The sequence below is a fragment of the Macaca thibetana genome, chromosome 2, assembly GCF_024542745.1.
Source record: "Macaca thibetana thibetana isolate TM-01 chromosome 2, ASM2454274v1, whole genome shotgun sequence".
Taxonomy (NCBI): Eukaryota; Metazoa; Chordata; class Mammalia; order Primates; family Cercopithecidae; genus Macaca; species Macaca thibetana.
This window is the reverse complement of record NC_065579.1, coordinates 148832240-148854170: the sequence shown is the minus strand read 5'-3', so window position 1 is coordinate 148854170 and position 21931 is coordinate 148832240. Positions and strand designations below refer to the sequence as shown.

Here is a 21931-nt window from a genome sequence, read left to right as displayed (position 1 = left end):
AACAAGAATGAATGACAAAATAGCCTGTCAGGCCAGATCATGAGCTCTCTGTCATTGGAGGTATTCAACTAAAATACTGTATATAAAAAGATGTTGGGTTTTATTAGAAGAAAAATTATGTAATCTTTAATATTTCCAACAATTCTAATGTTCTATGATTTCATATTTTGACTGCAGAATCAATTTTCAATTAGTGTATATTCTCATCGATTCCAAATCCCACAGGTGGTATACTCTTCCACCAGGTGGCTAGATGCCTTAGGCTCTGGGTCCTAAATGTTATGTGTGGTTAAAAAGAAGTTAGCATAGTTTAATACTTTTAAAAATGAAATAATATCCTTTGCCCACTTTTTGATGGGGTTGTTTGTTTTTTTCTTGTAAATTTGTTTGAGTTCTTTGTAGGTTCTGAATATTAGCCCTTTGTCAGATGAGTAGATTGCAAAAATTTTCTCCCATTCTGTAGGTTGCCTGTTCACTCTGATGGTAGTTTCTTTTGCTGTGCAGAAGCTCTTTAGTTTAATTAGATCCCATTTGTCAATTTTGGCTTTGTTGCCATTGCTTTTGGTGTTTTAGACATGAAGTCCTTGCCCATGCCTATGTCCTGAATGGTATTGCCTAGGTTTTCTTCTAGGGTTTTTATGGTTTTAGGCCTAACATTTAAGTCTCTAATCCATCTTGAATTAATTTTCATATAAGGTGTAAGGAAGGGATCCAGTTTCAGCTCTACATATGGCTAGCCAGTTTTCCCAGCACCATTTATAAAATAGGGAATCCTTTCCCCATTTGTTGTTTTTGTCAGGTTTGTCAAAGATCAGATGGTTGTAGAAGTGTGGTATTATTTCTGAGGGCTCTGTTCTGTTCCATTGGTTTATATCTCTGTTTTGGTACCAGTACCATGCTGTTTTGGTTACTGTAGTCTTGTAATATCGTTTGAAGTCAGGTAGCATGATGCCTCCAGCTTTGTTCTTTTGGCTTAGGATTGTCTTGGCAATGTGGGCTCTTTTTTGGTTCCATATGAACTTTAAAGTAGTTTTTCCCAATTCTGTGAAGAAAGTCATTGGTAGCTTAATGGTGATGGCATTGAATCTACAAATTACCTTGGGCAGTATGGCCATTTTCATGATATTTATTCTTCCTATCCATGAGCATGGAATGTTCTTCCATTTGTTTGTGTCCTCTTTTATTTCATTGAGCAGTGGTTTGTAGTTCTCTTTGAAGAGGTCCTTGACATCCCTTGTAAGTTGGATTCCTAGGTATTTTATTCTATTTGAAGCAATTATGAATGGGAGTTCACTCATAATTTGGCTCTCTGTTTGTCTGTTATTGGTGCATAAGAATGCTTGTGATTTTTGCACAGTGATTTTGCATCTTGAGACTTTGCTGAAGTTGCTTATCAGCTTAAGGAGATTTTGGGCTGAGACGATGGGGTTTTCTAAATATACAACCATGTCATCTGCAAACAGGGACAATTTGACTTCCTCTTTTCTTAACTGAATACCCTTTATTTCTTTCTCCTGCCTGATTGCCCTGGCCAGAACTTCCAACACTATGTTGAATAGGAGTGGTGAGAGAGGGCATCCCTGTCTTGTGCCAGTTTTCAAAGGGAATGCTTCCAGTTTTTGCCCATTCAGTATGATATTGGCTGTGGGTCTGTCATAAATAGCTCTTATTATTTTGAGATACGTTCCATCAATACCGAATTTATTGAGAGTTTTTAGCATGAAGGGCTGTTGAATTTTGTCAAAGGCCTTTTCTGCATCTGTTGAGATAATCATGTGGTTTTGTCTTTGGTTCTGTTTATATGCTGGATTACATTTATTGATTTGCATATGTTGAACCAGCCTTGCATCCTAGGGATGAAGACCACTTGATCATGGTGGATAAGCTTTTTGATGTGCTGCTGGATTCGGTTTGCCAGTATTTTATTGAGGATTTTTGCATTGATGTTCATCAGGGATATTGGTCTAAAATTCTCTTTTTTGTTGTGTCTCTGCCAGGCTTTAATATCAGGATGATGTTGGCCTCATAAAATGAACAGACACTTCTCAAAGAAGACATTTATGCAGCCAACAGACACATGAAAAAATGCTCATCATCACTCGCCATCAGAGAAATGCAAATCAAAACCACAATGAGATACCATTTCATACCAGTTACAATGGTGATCATTAAAAAGTCAGGAAACAACAGGTGCTGGAGAGGATGTGGAGAAATAGGAACACTTTTACACTGTTGGTGGGACTGTAAACTAGTTCAACCATTGTGGAAGACAGTGTGGCGATTCCTCAAGGATCTAGAACTAGAAAGACCATTTGACCCAGTTATCCCATTTCTGGGTATATAACCAAAGGATTATAAATCATGCTGCTATAAAGACACATGCACATGTATGTTTACTGCGGCACTATTCACAATAGCAAAGACTTGGAACTAACCCAAATGTCCATCAATGACAGACTGGATTAAGAAAATGTGGCACATATATACAATGGAATACTATGCAGCCATAAAAAAGGAAAAAAAGGATGAGTTCATGTCCTTTGTAGGGACATGGATACAGCTGGAAATCATAATTCTCAGCAAACTATTGCAAGAACAGAAAACCAAACATCGCATGTTCTCACTCATAGGTGGGAACTGAACAATGAGAACATTTGGACACAGGAAGGGGAACGTCACACACCAGGGCCTGTCGTGGGGTGGGGGGAGTGGGGAGGGATAGCATTAGGAGATATACCTAATGTAAATGACGAGTTAATGGGTGCAGCACACCAACATGGCACATGTATACATATGTAACAAACCTGCACATTTGTGCACATGTACCCTAGAACTTAAAGTATAATAAAAAATTAAAAATAAATAAATAAAAAATAAAAATAAAATAACAAGCGAACAGAGTGCAAGCACTAAGCCAAAAAGTAATCCCTTTTAAAGAAACATGTAAGTATCATTCATAATCTTTCTGATTATTCCATCACAATGATTCTTAATCCATTCGCTTTCCTCTTGTACATTTCTTTTGTACAGGGTCTACAGAGATGACCCCTTATCTTCTGTGGCCGCCTCTCTCTGGTGTCAAGTTTCCTGACTTATATACAGTTCCTCATCCCCAAGACTGTCCTTGATGCAAAAATCCCCTTGGCTTCCTCTGCAGCTGCAGATCATGTTTGCTCCCACAGTCTTTCTTCCCGACCCAAGAAGAACTATCTGCAGGGTCAGAAAACGCCCCAGCCTCTTCCTGCTCCTAGCCTTCCTGCTCTGTATCCACACAGCTGAAGCCACAAAACAAGCAAGCAACAAACAAAAACAGAATAGGCCGCACCCTGACAGCATGAAAATATATGATTATCTTTTCCCAAAGAGAAGAGAATAATCTTCCGCTCAGCTCTTAAAAGAGAAAACTTTCCATCTCCAGCCACAGCTGTTGGCTTGGTGTTCCTTAAAATTTGAATACAATCAACAACCCTTGTCCCAGTCCCTAGAAACCTTCGGAATGTTAACAACTGCCTTGGTTGAGAGTGAGAGATCACTTCAGAAAACCTAGTACTAAGGAAGTATTTCTGTAAGTGCTTGCGAGTGAATGCAAATAAAACAAGATTTTTAAAACTGAGACTTAAAGCAATTTTACTATGTACCTGAGTCAAGGTTCTACTCATCTTTCTAGTCTCAGGTGAAAGACCTCTTCTTCCAGCAAGCCCTGGGGATGTTAGGACTATGTTTGTTGTCTCTGCTATGTGCTCCCATATCCTCCTCAGTGTCTCCCATCACAGCCCTGTACCTCCCCAACCACAGCCCTGCACCTGCCCTGTCACCATCTTTATGGTCACTCTACCAGCCTGTTTCCCTAGTACACTGCAGGGCCTAGACTGTACCTGATGCTTTTATCACTGAGCCCCTAAACACAGTAGGACCCAATAAATATCCATGAGGCTATTATAAATAAACACATTATCAATTAACTAATTAATGTGGAACCCAAGTCTAGGCAGCTGTTTCACTGAGGTAAAAAATATCCATTCCACAAACACTTTGTGTCTCTTATGCTAGGTATAGTACAGAATGAGTCAAACCCAGGTCCTGCCCTCAAACAACATACAGTTGAGTAAGGAAGTCAAGACAAGTACACAAATACTTATGGCACAAAATATATAATGGAGCACCACAAAAAGATGAATATTAGAGGATGGGAAAACAGGAGCAAAGCCACAGAGATCACCAAGTAGTTCACACTGGAGCTAAGCCTATGGGACAGGTAATACTAGGGTCAGAGCCTAGAGGTCCCTGAATAATACCTTTGAGTAGTCGGTATATTCCAGGCTAATTGCTTTACATTCATGATCTCATTTATTCTTTGAAACAATTCTATGTAAAAACCCCCTATCACAAAGAAGCAAACGGGTTGACAGAAGTCAAGAAAATTGCCCATTATGTCACAGTTGATAAGTGGCAGAGCTAGGATGCACACCCAGGCCAGCCTTATGACCATGGCAGCAATGCTGCAGTGCTTTGGAACCTGGGATGCCAAGTTTAGGAGTTGCTACTTTATCCAGTGGGAGCTACTTGGAGCAGGAGCATGCCACGGTTCAAAGACTGTGCTTGGGAAGACATATCAGACAGTAATGGGGAGAATAGATTGGGAGTCAGGTTTGAAGCCTATTGCAATAGTCCCAATGTTGTATCATTAAACTTCTGAACTGGAGAGTGGCGGTAGGACTGGCAAGGGGATTCAGAGCTGAGGAACTCCTGAGGAAGAGCGGGGACAATCAAGGATGATCCCAAGCTATGCACTTGAATGACTGGAAGGATGAGGATTTGGAAGTGGCTCTGCCTATGTGCATGCCATGGGAAAGAGTAGAAATTAATGGGTGGGAGTACTGGAGCCTTAAGTCCTCAGGAGCTTCAAACCAGGGGGGCAGCCTAAATCCTCCCCACTCTCTTCCTCTCCCTACGCATTGCTGCTACCTGCAAAAGCTTCCTGAATTCCCTGAGCCTTCCCACCCATTTGGGGCATCTGAGCCCAGCAACCCACAAAAGCAGAGGGGTAATAATGTGACATGAGGCATCACACGACCATGTCCACCCAGGTCTACTCTCCTCTGAGAGCCAGACTGACCCAGCACAGACAATGTCTGGTCCAAACCAGCACCAAGAAGTGGAATAGCAGCAGACAGGAGTTAGAGGCCACAGGTAGTGATTCTGACTCCTTCACTGACTTCCTGTAACCTTGGACCAGAAGCTTAACTTCTCTGGATCTCAGTTTCCTAATCTGTAATCTGAGGAGTTTGAACCAGAATCAGAAGTGGCAAAACTAGGGGCACACAGGACAAACTCATCTTGTAAATGGACTTTGACCAACACAATGTCTTTTAATTAGCTTCAACATTTAAAAATCAGGCCATTTCACAAAGAAAGTGCATATTTGCTGCTGTTCTTGAAGCAGGAAGGTCTGGCAACATGGAGCCCACATTCCTACATGGCATCAATCAGCTGGGGCTGAGTAGCTGCTGGGACACCACCCTCCAGTTTGTCACAGTCCCCACCACCCCTACTGTCCCTGATTGCTGCCACTCATCATCTATACATGGGCCATTTTGATCTTTTATGCTAATGATCTGGCCCCTATAGGGATCTGAGTTCACAACCTCTACAGAAAACGATCTAAAATATCATCATTGCAAGATTCAGGAACTGGAGACATTAAACAGAAGCAAAGATGAGTTGGGAGTGATTTTTCCTCAATGGAAGACGCGGGCTCCTCAGAGGAGCAAGGGCTTGCTACAGCGGATGAGGGTGGTTCATTAACACGTGTGTCAGTCCTGCCCACCACCCCACACCACACCCTCAACACAGCACAAGGCCAGATGACATCAGCCTTGGACACAGTCAGAGAAACCCCATCATGAAGCAATTTGCTTCCCCAGCCATTCTAATTTAACAATTAGCTTAACTCTGGTCAGGCACTTGCTGCTGGAGTGGAGAAATGATCCTGATCAGCAGAAGCTTCAGCCTAGAAGCTTCAGGAACTCCCTTCCTACCCCCCAACCCCAGCTTTCCTTGCTTCCCTTGGGTTTGTGTCTCCTGCTCACACAGATAGATATTCTAAATATCTCCAAAGAGGGTCCACCTTCTCCTTGAGCTCCCCAGTTGGGCTCCTTGGAAATTCTCCAGCAAAATTAGTTTCTCCTGCTGCCACTTCAGCCCATTCTCTTAGTCTGTCCTGCAGAGATTCTGTCCTGCAGCATGTCAGGCCAGTATGCGAGATGAGATGTGGAAGGAAGCCTGTACATAAGCCACACTGCAGACACAGGGGTACGCTCACAAGGCTGGCAACCTTGGGCCGTCCTTGGTGCAGATCCTGACTCAGAGCACAAGCCTCAGGAACGGAGTTTGCCCTGACTCAGACAGCATGCTCAGCTCCGCATCTGCATTGCCAAAGGGCCTCTTGGTAAGAACGCACCACACTCCCTCTCTACAGCGTGTCCTGCTCCTGCCTCAAGCTGCACCCCAAACCCAAATGCCAAATTTCAGAGAAAGAAAGTGAGATATCAAAAGTGGGAGATCAAAAGGAAAAGTTTATAAAGTTACAGTCTATTATTTTTAAATATAGTATTAGAATTCCAGGATAGATGGGGTGAGGCCAGGGCCTGAAATAGCAGACCCTCAAGAAAGCAAGCATCCCTGCATGACCAGATAGAGATTTCAAAGAGAACCTGGAGAAAGAAATGGCTCATAAAAATGGAACAACAACCAGGAAAATAATCAGACCAAAAATAAACCTGAGACATGCCAATGCCAAGGTCAATCCCAAAGGTTATTTTGTTCCAATGGGGCCAAATCAGTGGAACCAGTTGATGATACTCTTGGTACAAGTGGTGTCCTCAAGAATGAAAATCCTTCCCAACTTGCCCTCCTTGATGGACAGGAGCGAGGTCAGGGTTGAAACTGCAGTGAGGGCATGGGATCCTGATTGACAAATGAAGTGTAAAGAAATCACCAGAACCATATGGCATCCACCTGGGAGTCCTAAAGGAATTCAAGGGTGAAATTGTGGCGAGGCTGCCCAAAATGTGTAACCTCTGATTACAAAGTCACTCATGCTCTAGAACTGGCAGAGTGCCCATGTAGCCTCCATTCATAAGAAAGGATCCAGGGAGAATTCTAATTTTCATACCAGGAAAGTAGGCAGGACATAGCTTAAGAATAGGACTACTGGGCATGCAAGCAAGCACGATCTATCAAAGGAAAAGACAGTAGAGCTCTTATAAAAGCAAAGCTTGTTTGTAATAGTTTTTGAGAGAGTAAATATGAATGTGAATTAATGAAAATCTGTCCATTTACATAAATTTAATTTACATAAAATTTCCAAGATACTATAGTAAAAAGCTTTTTTAAGTTGAATAACAATACAACAGGAAAAATACTTTTCCAGGGAACTACTTGGAGGCCAGAAACAAAATGAAAAAAATTCACTGACACGTCTCCAAATTAAAGAAATTTTAGGCCGGGCGCGGTGGCTCAAGCCTGTAATCCCAGCACTTTGGGAGGCTGAGACGGGCGGATCACGAGGTCAGGAGATCGAGACCATCCTGGCTAACACAATGAAACCCCGTCTCCACTAAAAATACAAAAAAATTAGCCGGGCGTGGTGGTGGCGGCGCCTGTAGTCCCAGCTACTCGGGAGTCTGAGGCAGGAGAATGGCGGGAACCCGGGAGGCGGAGCTTGCAGTGAGCCGAGATCGCGCCACTGCACTCCAGCCTGGGCGACAGAACGAGACTCCGCCTCAAAAAAAAAAAAAAAAAAAAAAAAATTTTAAAAGTGCGGTTCGTAAGCCATCAGGACACTAGAACTTGTCTTATATAACATTCTTACAATGTGTAGGAGGGAGCTAACGTGAGGTACTCTATGGGTCTACACTCTTCCAGGCAGGAGAAACGCTGATCAAGAGAAATGATAGGACAGTCCTTCCAGGTTCTAAGAGTTGATGGAGAAGAGGTGACTGAGTTTCAGTGGGATGGGATCTATCTACTTCATAATAGCTCCTTAGTCTCCTCTCTCCAGATAAGATAAATTCTGGGCTCCATTCTCTGGACCTTGCGATTGTGGGCTCCAAAATTTACATATTCCTGGAAAACAGGAACAAATGCAGATTTAAGTCACAGAAAATGCTTCTGACTAGACTATCAGAGGCTGTCCACTGCATTTGGTTAAACCCTGACCAATCAGGCCTGCCATGGCCCTGCCCTTCCTTCTTCATTACAGTGCCCATTCAATGCATGGAGCTCCAGATTCAGAAATTCAGGGCACACACTCATAGAAGTCATTCTGAAGCTATGAACCGAGACTTCTAAAACAAACAATAGAGTATGACTGGATTTACCCATTCCTTCAATTTTTGTTACTGCATCTCTATCTTGGACATATAGCAGGGAGCTGACTAGAAATGCAAACGTGAGTAAGCTCAGCACCCCCTGCCTAGCCCCACTGTTCCCTTGTAACCTATCCCATCCATCTATTCTGCTTCTCCTACTACCTCCAACGTGGTAAGAGGCATTGCAACACTTTCTTAGCCTCTATCTCTGCTATCCAAGTCCCTTCATTCCTTCAAAACTACAGGCAACAGAACTTCTCCCCTCAGTCATCCTATAGCATATGATGGGACCCTGAAACTTACTACACCATTCTGGGCTTGAGATCGGTGCCTTGATGGAGAAATCAGAGACAAAAGACTTCTGTGTTGTGTCACCTGCAAAAGCCTGTTCCAATAAATTATAGTAGCTATGTGCATAGGTTCGAATCCTGGCACTCCTAATTATGAGTTGAGTGAACTCAGAGCTCAATATCCTCATTTATCAAACAGGTAAAATAGTGTTTATCTACTTAAAAGGGCAGTTCTGGGGATCAATTGCAGTAATGCTTATTTTAAAGAGCTTGATACAGTAGTTAGTGCATAAAAAGCAATCTACTGATATTAGCTAGTACTAACATCTTCCTAAACAGAAGATTTATTCCTTTTTAAATTTTCTCCTCAGTCTAAATGCAGCTTTTAAAAGGCTACTTTAAAAAGTGGGTGGTGACTGATGCTAGTACTCTGTTCGGCAGCTCCTTGGGTCTTAGTTGTCCCTATAGTATCTTTTTTACAGTATTTTCTTGGGTTTGTCTATATATTGCTTAATAAATTGTGAAGTCCTTCCTATGTGTCAATGTCATTGCCGCCTGTTCTTGAGTAAAGTTTGCATGGAAAAGGCAGCACGCCTGCAATTTTAAAAGGAGTGGGCCATTTACTGCTTCCAAGAGGCTCCACAGATGACACTGTTCTTGATTAACCCACACGTAAAGGGTGCGTGCTCTGAAACTAGACTGGGTCAGTACTTTGATAGCAGATCTATCATTGGGTGAAGATTTGTATTAACCAAGCTCACAAGGCTGATGGATAAGCCAGAAACTCTGTATCTTGAGTGCCAAAAGTAACAACGAAACACAACTGCCACAGGACCCTGGAGTGCCTATTAGTTCAGTGTAATCAGTGTAGGCTGATGCACTGGGGACGCCAAGCTGTCACTGGAACATTGCATGATGAACATGTAATCAAGGCTTGGGAAGTCTGCAGAACAAGCCATGGTTCAACATCAGCAGGTCGTGATGGGATGGACTAGCAAGAATAGTGCTGGTCCTGTTGGAGAACCAAATGGCCCTGGTGGGCAGCCAGAGTCTGAATGGGCACCACCAGCTTCTGCTTTAACTTGCCTTTCAGGAGTGCCCTGGCTGGCCAGCACCTTCCATAGAATCTTCAAATTGCACTCAGAGCAATTAATTAGGTTTTATATTACTAAATTACAATCACATTTCAGCCAATATCCCTGACATTATTTCCAGGTCACACGGATGGAGTATTTTGCTTCATATATTTGCAAAACACCTTCTGGTCCATAGCTACAGGTGGTAGATGACATCCATGTGGGATACATGGATGGACCTAACTGAACCCTCAGAAGCAGCTTCATTTCTATTATTTCCAGGTTCCTGGGGATGTGGGAGGATGGGCTTCACTGTTACCTCCAGGAAACCTCTATGGGCTAAATTCCCCCGGGCCAGGATCCCCATATTCTCTTTTATTTCAAGGTTATTTCACAAGTAAAACAGGAATTCATTTGCAGTAACCACCTCATCAATGGCATTGATTGACTTGTCAGGTGAAACTGCAGATATTTGCTTTATTAACAGGAAGAGACCACTTTCAAGTGTTGGTTGGAAAGAGGAAGAGAGACAGAGGAGCAGAGAGAGACACAGAGAGCAGATACAGGGAGCAGATCGGAACAGAACAAGTCCAGGAATAAGAGTGCACTGAGCTGCTGCCTTTACAAGGACTTGCAGAAGGAAGTATAATATGTTCCTGGATTGTATTTAGAAAATTGATATCCACTACTTAAAAAGGAATAGCTCCTCTCCCACTACATTTATCCTGGCCAATATCCTCTTTTTCTTCCCTGGTGTCAACAGTCCATGGAAAAACATCCAGCTTTAGTTGTTAGAAGAAAGAAACTTGAAACCTGGCATAGAAATACATCTTATTCCTCAAGTCTCAGACTCGTTAGCCTAGAAGAGATCTTCAAGAGGTCTTTTATTTTTATTTTTATTTTTATTTATTTTTTGAGACGGAGTCTCACCCTGTTGCCCAGGCAGGAGTGCAGTGGTGCGATCTGGGCTCACTGCAAGCTCCGCCTCCTGGGTTCATGCCATTCTCCTGCCTCAGCCTCCCAGCGGCTGGGATTACAGGCGCTCGCCACCACGCCCGGCTAATTTTTTGTATTTTTAGTAGAGACCGGGTTTCACCGTGTTAGCCAGGATGGTCTCGATCTCCTGACCTCGTGATCCACCCACCTCGGCCTCCCAAAGTGCTGGAATTACAGGCGTGAGCCACCGCGCCCGGCCAAGAGGTCTTTTATGAATCTCTCTGACCCAAGACCTGATGTGCCTAAGGGAAATTCTAACAGAGGAGACACTTTGCCATTTGGGAAATTCTCACTTTCCTACATAGTTGTGACATGGACATCTTCTGCTCTCTTTCTCTGGGAGAAAGTGTCGATGAAAAGAGTTATGGTTCAGATGTATCCCCTCCAAAATTCAGATCTTGAAACTTGACAGCCAATGTGATGGTATTAAGAGGTGGGGTCTTCAAGAAGTGACTAAATTACGAGGGCTTCTCCCCTCATCATGAATGAGATGAAGGCCCTCATAAAAGAGGACACAGCGTTCAAGGCGCCGCCTTGGAAGCAGAGACTGAATCCTTATAACAAACCTGCCAGCTCCTTGATCTTGGACTTCCCAGCCTCCGGAACTATGAGCAATAAATTTCTGTTCTTTATAAATTACCAAGTACCAGGTATTTTGCTATAGCAGCACAGATAGACTAAGATGTCTCCAGCTCTCCTCCTTTGGGCTGAGTTGCAAGGCAACGTTGATGAAAAGAACCCAAGCTTTGGAGCCAGACAGCCCTAGGTGAGATCTTCGTTTTGAACATTTCTGGCAAATCACTTAACCTCTCTAGGTATGTTTTCACAGCTATAAATGGGAGGAACTACTACCTTTCAGAGTTGTTGGGAGAAATAGATTGCATTTGGAAAGTGCTTAGTTAATGGCTGCTTTTATTTTAAGTGAATTTCCAGCAGACTTATACCTGCAAGGGATGGGATGACACCATTAGAGAAGTCACCCACCAGGTAACACCTGACTGATCTCAGATCACCAGGCATCCCAGCACACCTATGCAGGCAAGTACACCATGCCCCCCATGTCATCTAATCAGGCACAAGGCTGCCTCCCTCCCCTTCCTGATCACCTTCCACATAGAAATGCTAAGTTTTAAACATGAAGTTTAAACATGAATAGAAACCTTTCAATGACGGACATCAGCACACACACAAAAAAGATAGTTGAAGAGGGCAAGATAAGGCAGAAAGTATCCCTAATTAAGGCAATTTCAGTCACACAAACATTTTATATGTGAAAGTGACTTTGTCATTTAGTGAAATCCTCTCTTTTTATAGGTGGCAAAACTGAGATCTGGAAAGGAGAAGGGACAGGCCCATGACAACGACAGAGGAGTCCTTAAACCAAGAGCTCCTGACTGGGCTGAGGACCCACTGAAATTGACACACAAGGCAAATGCCAGAGGAAGGGAAGGTCAAGCTTACATTTACTTAGCTGCTACTTTATAAACAACACCGGGATAAGCACTGAGACTTAGGAAACAAATTCCCAGCTGTCCTCCAGGAGCTTAACGTCTATCTAGCTGGGTAGCAAACACCTACCACGTGAAACAGCAATAATGAAAGGGGGTTTGTGATGACAAGTCACGGAATGTGTTCAGGGAGATCAGCGATGGAAACAGGGTGATGTCATAGAAGATCTCTTCCCCACAGGTAATGGGACATGCTGCAGCCTCATGAAGACCATGGCTAGGATGCAAAGAACATTCAAGCAAAGGTTCCAGCAGAAACAAAGTCTTCGGATCTAGATTCAGTATGGTATGTTCTCAGTAAAGAGAGAATGCCAGCAGGTTCTGCAAGGACCTGGTAAGTATGTATGTGGATGCTTCCTGGACCTCTCACCACCGATCATTGAGCTTGGTACTCAGAGCAGAGACTTTCAGGACTGCAAGTTTTTCAGCCATCACCACTTCACAGTCTCTGCCTTCACTCCACACCTGCTATCTTTAACAGTGGTCTCTGTCCATAAGCCTTAGAGAGCAGAATATAGGGATCAAATCCAGCTAACTGTACTAACTTTAATCCTATCTTCATCTCATTTTTCCTACCTTAATTTTTCCTCTGCCTGTATTTCATCACCTCCTTATTTTTCTTTATCTTCTTGTGGTACACTTTTTTAAGCTGTTGTAAATCCCTTTCAAAGCAAGATGGTATCTAAATACATGCCTGCTAGTCAAGCCCATTTGCACAGTAGCCTGATGAGAGAGGCTCTCCAGTCTCTCCTCCAGAAATATCTTGGCCTTGGCCGGGCGCGGTGGCTCAAGCCTGTAATCCCAGCACTTTGGGAGGCCGAGACGGGCGGATCACGAGGTCAGGAGATCGAGACCATCCTGGCTAACACAGTGAAACCCCGTCTCTACTAAAAAATACAAAAAACTAGCCGGGCGAGGTGGCGGGCGCCTGTAGTCCCAGCTACTCGGGAGGCTGAGGCAGGAGAATGGCGTAGACCCGGGAGGCGGAGCTTGCAGTGAGCTGAGATCCGGCCACTGCACTCCACCCTGGGCGACAGAGCGAGACTCCGTCTCAAAAAAAAAAAAAAAAAAAAAAGAAATATCTTGGCCTTCCCACTCACTGACTCACCAAATTCATCCTTCCAGGCCTAGGTCAAATGTTCTACAAACCGTTCCCTAACTCCCCCAGGCAAAGCTCACCTCCCTTTCCTCTGAGCTTCAGCTGCATGTGGTATCTACTCCTTTACAGCACTTACCTAGTCCACTCTGCAATCCACTCTAAACACCGCTCAAAAATTAATTTTGCTAAAGCAAAGCAGTCCTATCATATAATTCCCTCACTCAAAAATACTCAATGGTTCCCCACTGCACAATGAAGGACTCTCTCACTTTACTACAGTTTACATTGATTTTCTATTTTTGCCCTATACACCTAAAAATCCAACCTGCCTGCTTTTCTCAAGCATGCCCTGTTCCCTGCTACAAGTAAATGGGAGCAGCAGATTTCGTGTGATTTTCTCTAGCACTGACCCTGGGCTGTGCACGACATAGAGGGACATGTGTCAACTCAGCTCTGGGATATCCCCAGTCTCTCAGACATCTTAACCACGTTCCCTCAGTATTTCCTCCTCCTCCTGACAGGTTTACATGAATTCCTTTCCCCCCAACGCGATCCAATAGAAAGAATGTGGACTATGGAAATAGACAAATAGACCACTTGGTTCAAGTCTTTGCTCTGCCACTTAATAGCTGTGTGACTTTAGGCAAGTTCCTAGCCTCTCTGAGTCTGTTTTTCTTAAAAATAGGGCCCACAAAGGTTATTTTAAAGATTAATGAGATATTTGTGAAAATGCTTGACTTTATACCAAACGTGCGGAGGCTTTCAATAAACACTAGGTATGATTACTAATGATTATTGTCCTTGCTGTTATTCATGCTTCGACATCCAGAAAGACCAAAGCAGGAGGTCAGACACCCACTTTACATCCTCAGTCTTCAGTCTCAATGCAGGCACTGCCAGGGCCTGGAGGCCCTTTTCACATCACAAATCACATTGCTACCTCATGCATCCAGTGGAAAATGTCACACTGTTCCGTCCTGAGACCATCACTCAGTGCGGGCTCCTCTTTATCCCTCCCCAACTCCTCCAAGCTCCATGATAATTTTTTTCTTTTTGTAAAAATGATACGTCCCCAGTGCTTCTGTCAATAAGCATTATTCAACTGCTGGGGAAAGGGTGTAAATCAATAAATATTTAAAATCTACCAGGCTTCTCTATCATCTCCAGACATGGCAGGGCAGAGGCCTCGATGTTAGTCTGTGATGAAGGCAGATGGGGAAGGGGGTTTTGCACTAGCTGCCTCTTGTGTCTCTGGTCTAAGCACAGATATTGACTACGTTAGGTGGAAACAGAGGTGCTGCTAGATGAACTCTAAAGATTAAATCTCACTGTATAGCACACTCAGCAAAAGAGAAGCCTCCCAGGAACTTGAAACGTAGATGGATGTGGGACTGTCATCCGTGTCACTGGGCCAACCAGCCTTTTTGGTTTTACTTCTAATTTCACAAAGTGGTCTGGATGCTCACATGCTGCAACCTCACAGGATGTCACAGAGGCTGCTACCCGTGGAAAGGCAGGTTACACCAAGTGGAGGCTGACAAGGGCCCAGGCGAGTACACTGAGTTCACCGATGGAGGTGGGTGGTTTCCTCCCAGAAGGACGACCATATCCCTAGCCCCAACTTCTCGAATTGGGATCTAGATCCTAGAACTGGGATTTGGTTAAGTTATCCAAACTTTGTCATCCTGCCCCCTCAAGGATGAGATTTTCAGACTAGCCACTCAGGGTTAAAGGAGGCACTGCCCATGGAATAGAAGCCATTTGTTCCTCTGTGGAAGCCCAGCTGGGCCCCATAGGAATCAGACCCATGGTTTGACCTCAAGGCCACTGCCAACCAGCTGAGCTAAGGCATAGGGCCTGAGGAGACACGTGCAGGACATCAGGAGGCGGGTGGGTAGTTACCAGACTATGTCAGGAATCTCTCAGACTGTGTCTTCATATCCTAGTCAGGCCTCACCAGTCCTCTGCCCAAGCCATGCACCCAGAACCCAGAGCAGTTCATCAGGATAACCGGTGAGTGGCTCCCCGGCCTGCATTGCTGCCCCAGTGCTTCTCTGAAAAACTGAGTGTGTGTTGGGAACAGGCACCTCCTACCTGCTGTGCCCACCTGCTCACTTCTCAATTCTGGTTTCCATAAACACATCAGCAGCAGGAAAAGCTGACATAGCAGAGAGATACACAGGACATAGACTTGGATATGTAACCCAGAAGTCAGGGATGTGATCCTTCTCTCCATTTCTATACTATCCTGAGTGCACAGACCTATCCCATATCTTTCCTCCTGTGTTTTTTTTGTTTGTTTGTTTGTTGGTTTTTGTTGTTGTTGTTGTTGTTTTGCTGTGTGCTTTAAATTGATTTAATGAACCATGTGATCTGAGAATCCTAATTTGGCTGTGAGGTTCCAGTTCCATGACCTCTGGTTTGGGTGCCAACTATGTATAGAGCATACTTAAAGGCCACCATTGCATCAGAGTAATTCCCCATCACAACAGGGGGGGTGGGGTGGGGTGGGGTGGGGTAGGGCAGGAAAGATCAGTCAAGGTCAGGGACGTAGGAAGAGAGGATAAGTGCTAATATCATATCTGAGGTCAGAGTAGGATTAGGGCCTCGGAAAATATCATTTTACTGACAGCCTGGATATGAGCGTCCCCTTTCTGACTCTGCCATGAAGAAGTTGTGGACTAATCACTTTGCCTCCTGGGAACTGTTTTCTTATCTGAAGGAATGAGGCAAATAGACTAAATTATCTCTAATGTCTCTTCTGGAGCCTTCTGGATCTCCCATTTGGGGATTTGAAGTCTGCTCCAGCCTGCACTACAGCTAACACTGCATCCTTAGAAAGTGGAGTTTGTGTAAAGATATTGCAGCTTATGCAGCTACAGTACGGCGATCACCTAGCTCACATGTTAGTGCTGGGAAACTAACTGAAAGGGGATTGAAGAAAACTGTTTTTCCTAAAAGCCTCACATTCTCCTAGTCAACCAGGGGCTCCTGTTTGCCCCTGTTTGTCTGTCCTCCAGCTGGCGGACTGCCCAAGGCTCACCTAGATGGATCATAGGAAGGCTCCCTTGCCCTCTGGCATTCTGCTGAGCTCAGCATTTGAAAAGTTGTGGCAGGAGATCAGCAGAAGCAAGGAGGGTGAAGCTGCGGTGTTCGCTGTTCGAGACACTGTTATGGCTGCCCATGAGCTCGTTATGTCCCTTACCCAGGTCACAGCTCCTTTTGAGGTTGCTCTTTCACACACATTCTGGTAACCATCCACTTCCCTCACTTGTTCAAGTCTAAATCCCTCCCTACACCTTTGTAAAGAGTCCCGTCATTAGGCCGGCGTGGTGGCTTATGCCTGTAATCCCAGCACTTTGGGAGGCTAAGGCAGGTGGATCACAAGGTCAGGCGTTCAAGACCAGCCTGGCTAACATAGTGAAACCCCATCTCTACTAAAAATACAAAAAATTAGCTGGGCGTGGTGGTGGGTGCCTGTAATCCCAGCTATTCAGGAGGCTGAGACAGGAGAATCACTTGAACCTGAGAGGTGGAGGTTGCAGTAAGCCGAGATGGCACCACTGCATTCCAGCCTGGGTGACAGTGTGAGACTCCGTCTCAAAAAAAAAAAAAAAGAAAGAGTCCCTTCATTAAACCTTCCTCAGGTTACCCAACATGGCTGGGCCATCTGTTTCCTGACAAAGCCCTGACTAGTACATCTAATGAACCCATTTCACACTAGTGTCATCTTTGAACAATTGATTCACTCTGAAAATCTCTATACAATGCAACTCAACACATTCACAACTCTCTCTGGTGCAGTGGAATTTCCAGAGAGAAGCTGAGTTCTCTTTTCTCCACAGCCCTCTTCATCCCTACATGCAAAATTTCTTGTGCAACATAGAAAGAAAAGAAATCATAATGGCTAGAACTCTCAGTTCTGAGCATAGATAAGCAACACAACACAATGTTCACGTCATTGTCTAATATGCTCTCCCACCTAGCCTGATGACTCACATCTTTTCTGGGAGATGATCCGCTGCCCCTCTCCCTGACAAAACTCACGCCACCCTCCCAGGAAAAAGGGTGTCATCAGGGATCCTGGATCCCCAACAAGCCCAGCTCTACTCCTGCTCCCACCAAACTCACCCCAACTGGAAGACGAACTGAGTTGGATGTCTCTGACTGGCTTCCGGAAAAGTTATGTTCTCTCTCAGCCACAGTCTGGGCTTGGAAGCTCAACTTCTTGAGGTGGTTTCTTTTTAGTAATAATAACACAACAGTAGTTGAGAATTTATGGACTAGATACTGATCTAAGCATTCCATGTGTTATCCAATTCCATCTTCACACAACTGTGCAGTAGGAACCTTTATTATCTCATCTCATTTTAAAGAGGAGAAAATGGCACACAGGTTAAAACCACATGCCAGGATTTGGCCCATGCAGTCTGGCTTCAGAGCCTGTACTTTTTTTTTTTTTTTTTTTTTTTACTAAGGAATGTTTTAGTTATGTGGAAAAGTACAAAGACTACTATAACTAGTCACCATAACCTAGATTTAACAATTATTAGCTTATTGCCATATTTGCTTCATCACTTTTGCTGAATTATTTTGAAGTGAATTACAGACATCCTGACATTTCACCCATAAATACTACAATACGAATCTCTTAAATATGAGGGCACTCAGCTACAATACCATTACCACACCTAACAAAATTAATAATAATTCTGAATATAATCTAATAACCAACCTATATTCAAATTTCCTTAACTTCTCCCCAAAATATGTAACCCTTCTGAATTCACACATCCTCCTTGCACAGAGCTGGGCTCATCTTGCTGAAACTGTTGCAGTGTTAGCTCATAAGCTGCTGCTGAAGCCACATCAGCACCCGGCCCTATCATCACAATGCCGTATGCTCCTTGCTATGCTTTTCCTTCTTAGTCTTTGAAAATAAGAAACCTTCTCTCTTACTCCAAAACTCCTTCCACTCAATTCTGGTATAAATCTAGTACAAAGCAGTCTTTCCTGAGTGGAAAAGACCCACCTTCCCAATGTAGCTCCTGCCCCACTGCAGCCAAGACCATGTGAGAGACACAAGTAAACAACACACACAGGACAGCACTGCTTATGTCCATTGTCAGCTACTCAGGGAAGGGGGAACAGTGGACAAGCTCCCAAAGACAGGGATGGGGGGTCATCCTGGGGTGAGAAGTCTCACCAAGAGGGGAGGAAATTTTGAGGGGTCAACATTTTGTCCTTGTTTTTGTCTGAATACTCTTGTTCTGGACACAATGTATGTGTAGCTCAAGGGGTATCAAGTTGGAAAGAAAAGCAAGGCTGGGCCATTCCAGATGCAGAGGGCCACCTTTGAGATTCTCAATCCCAAACCAAAGAGTTGTCCTAACAGACATACCCCATTCTCTTCCTCAGTGCCCAGATAATCTGCTCATACAATGGCCAGATGGTGTCTTTGGGCACCCTCTCAAAAACCTTTAGATTTCCTCCTCAACCCTGGGTGGGCAGCGTGCGCTGTTGGAGGTCAGCAAGGGGAACGGGCCTTAGTTACTGTTGCTTTCCTTATTGCTTCAGACCTCTCTGAGTAACAAAGAAAAACAAGGAAGAGAGAAGTGGAGGAAGAGTATAGAGAAGATGTCATCCAAGGTGCCCTGCCTGATCTTCAGGAGCTAAAAGCCCTGAAAGTCCCTAGCAGACCTCTACAAACCAAAACTACATGCCCTGCCTCTGAATGGCTGCCAGAGAGGAATCACATCATCTCATTTACCTTTTTTTTAGTCTCTCAGCAGTTTAAACTCCTACTTGTTCTTTAAGGCTTAATCAGAATCACCTCCTGAGCTCAGTCCTTCTGGTTTATGCTTCCTTAGCATCCAGTGGTGACCCCATTGCAGGATGTGTAGGCTAAGTTGTAATTATGCCTTCTTGGTTGCCTCCCCTGCTAGACTCTGAACTCCTTGAGGCCAAAGCCATCATATTTATCTCTGTATCCTCAATCCTTAACATGGGGCCCATCAAACCTCAATCATTTGATAAATGTTGGTCAAAATTAACTGAATTCTAACAGCTCTCTAAAATCACCTTCTCTGTCTTGTTAGTGGCACTAAAGTGTGTATTTTTCTTTGCTTAAAACAAAATTCCCTGATTGCTGCTCAGTAGCTCACTTGATAACCGAACTAACTGGAAAGCAACACACATTCAGAACCATGTCTCCTAAAGGGCAGGCCCAGCTTTTTTGATCCCTACTAGCCAAAGTCAGTGCTTTACATAAGGAACACCCTCGAGACATGCTTGTTGAATTGACCTGAGGGTGTCCGTGATCTAAGCTCCCCAGAGAAGTTGACCATCTGCCATATATAGCTACAGTGTGTTTGAATTATGTTAAGTAGCTGACAAAGTTCAAGTGAGGAAGAAAATTACCAATCCCTCCTGGAAGTGAGCTGAAAGAAGGGCTTTCTTGCTTCCAAAATGTCCTAACATCTTGCTAAATACTGACATCTGTTTGCCTCCAGCTTGCTGCTCCCAATGTTTGCCAACTGGCCGAGAATGTTTGTGTCTTTACCAACCATCTTCCCCCATCGCACCCACATCACTTCCTTCCCGAGGTGGCAACCTCACAGGCACTACCTTGTAAGCACCGTACAGGCACCAAGGGTGAATACCCACCCCTCCACCGAGGAGACCGCTTCCCTCGAAATGACCCAGTGTTTCCCCTGTCCTGCAAAAGTACATCACCACAATCACAGGCCCCGTCACCCTCCCCTCCTCTGCTCCTCTTCCTGTTGCCCTCTTAAATCACATATAATCTGGCTGCCGTGACATGATTAAAGACACTGAACCCTCATTCCAAGTGCACGAGTCCTTCTGGAGACAGACTGACTGGCAGATAGTGTCTGACCACCTCCATGCTCTTCTCTCCTGCTGTTCTCATTCTCCTCTGCCTCTCCAAGCTCTCCTGGGAGGACTCACTAACTCCTCTTTTCCTCCCACCCTCTAACTCTGAGCAGTCCTTGAAGCTGAACCCTTAGGTCCTCTGTGCAGCTAGCTCTCTCCTCCCACTGCCTGGAAGATTCTGCTGCCTTATTCAGACATGTGTTCTTACACTTAAATGTATTTCATTCTTTTTCCTTTACATCCCTCAGTGCTCTGAGGTGACCAGGTTCCCAATCCTACATACATCAGGGCACCCACAAACCCATAGCTCACCAGTTCTCTACGTATACTTCAGTACCACAGCCTGGTATGTTTTCTAGACAATTTCATTCAAATCATCGGCTGTTACCACGAAGTCAATGTCTCCCCTCTCCAAACTAGCTTCCTTTCTCAGCATTCTCCTTTCTTCCACTGGGCCTCCATTTGTCTAAGGCACCAAGGGAGCACGTGAATTTAAAAAACAAGAGAAAGTAATGAGAGAAGAAAACCCCTAGAGACCTTTCTATTTAGAAAGTGGCAAGAAAATGCTAATGCCTGCACTCTAACGCAGAGGTGAAAGATGTGGATTTCTAGGACCTGTCCCCAGAGACTCCAATTCAGGAAGGCTAAGCTGTGGCCCAGGAATCTGCATTTTCACAATGTCCCCGAGTGAGTCTGATGGAAGCGGCTGTAGGTCACATTCTGGAAGACTGGATTTTAGCAGTTGGATATAGGATAAAGCAGACAGGGCTAAAAATGTGTAAATGCCCAAAGGTGGCTTTAAATAGAAGCAATGAACTGTTACAAAGCTCTGTTGCTTAGGGATTTTTACTAAAACCATAGAACCGAGATAGAACACAGAGTTTATCTGGTCCAACTTCTTCATTTAACAGAAGAAAAACCGAAGCTCAAAGGAGTTAGGTGCCTACAGAAGGCCACACAAGTCTAAGGCAGAATGTTTAACCTAAGTGACAAAGGACGTCCTTTCATAGAAATAGTAAAGGAAATAAGCACACACAAACACACACTCATAGGCTTAAAACAGCTTTTTAAAAATGTGCAAATGAATTGCCTGAGGCTTTTTTTTTTAAATATGCAGATTCTGATTCAGCAAGGAGGGGGCCTGAGATCCTGCATTTCTAACAAGCTCCCAGGTGATGCCCTTGCTTCCAGGTCGCCATCCACCCTTTAGGCAGCAAGTCTTAGAAAGTAAAATAACTGCTCTTCTGTTGTTCTAAATAAATAGTCTGCTTCTTTACAACAAGCACTTGCGCTGTAGAATGCGGTCTACTCCTGGTGTCCTCAGCTGCACCGTGTGGAGCGCGTGGACTCACTACAGTGCTGCCCCTCAGCCTATCAGTCACCTGTTGACAGCCAGCAGAGATGGTGCCTAAAACAAAGGTACTCACACCAAACCTCAGCCCCTGACTGTTACTGTAACAACTATGTTGAAAAATGACATGGCCTCCTGAAAATTGGGGATTTAAAAAGATGTAGCCGCATACTGTTCTTGAAAACATATTTAGAAAATTAGATTATTTCATTTTGAAGGAAGCTTTCAAATTAAAAAATAAATGTCCTTGTCTAGAAATACATGTGAAACAAACAAGAGGGTTTTATTTGGAATTAGGAAATAAAGAGACACTTAGTGCCACTGTTACGAACAAAAGCTGGATGA

General features: G+C 44.1%; 1 long non-coding RNA gene across 2 annotated transcripts in view; it reads right to left on the bottom strand.

The window, feature by feature from the left end:
* Positions 1-21931, bottom strand: part of LOC126949182 (uncharacterized) — an 86554-nt gene that overhangs the window by 46165 nt on the left and 18458 nt on the right. The gene's annotated exons all lie outside the window — the stretch shown is intronic.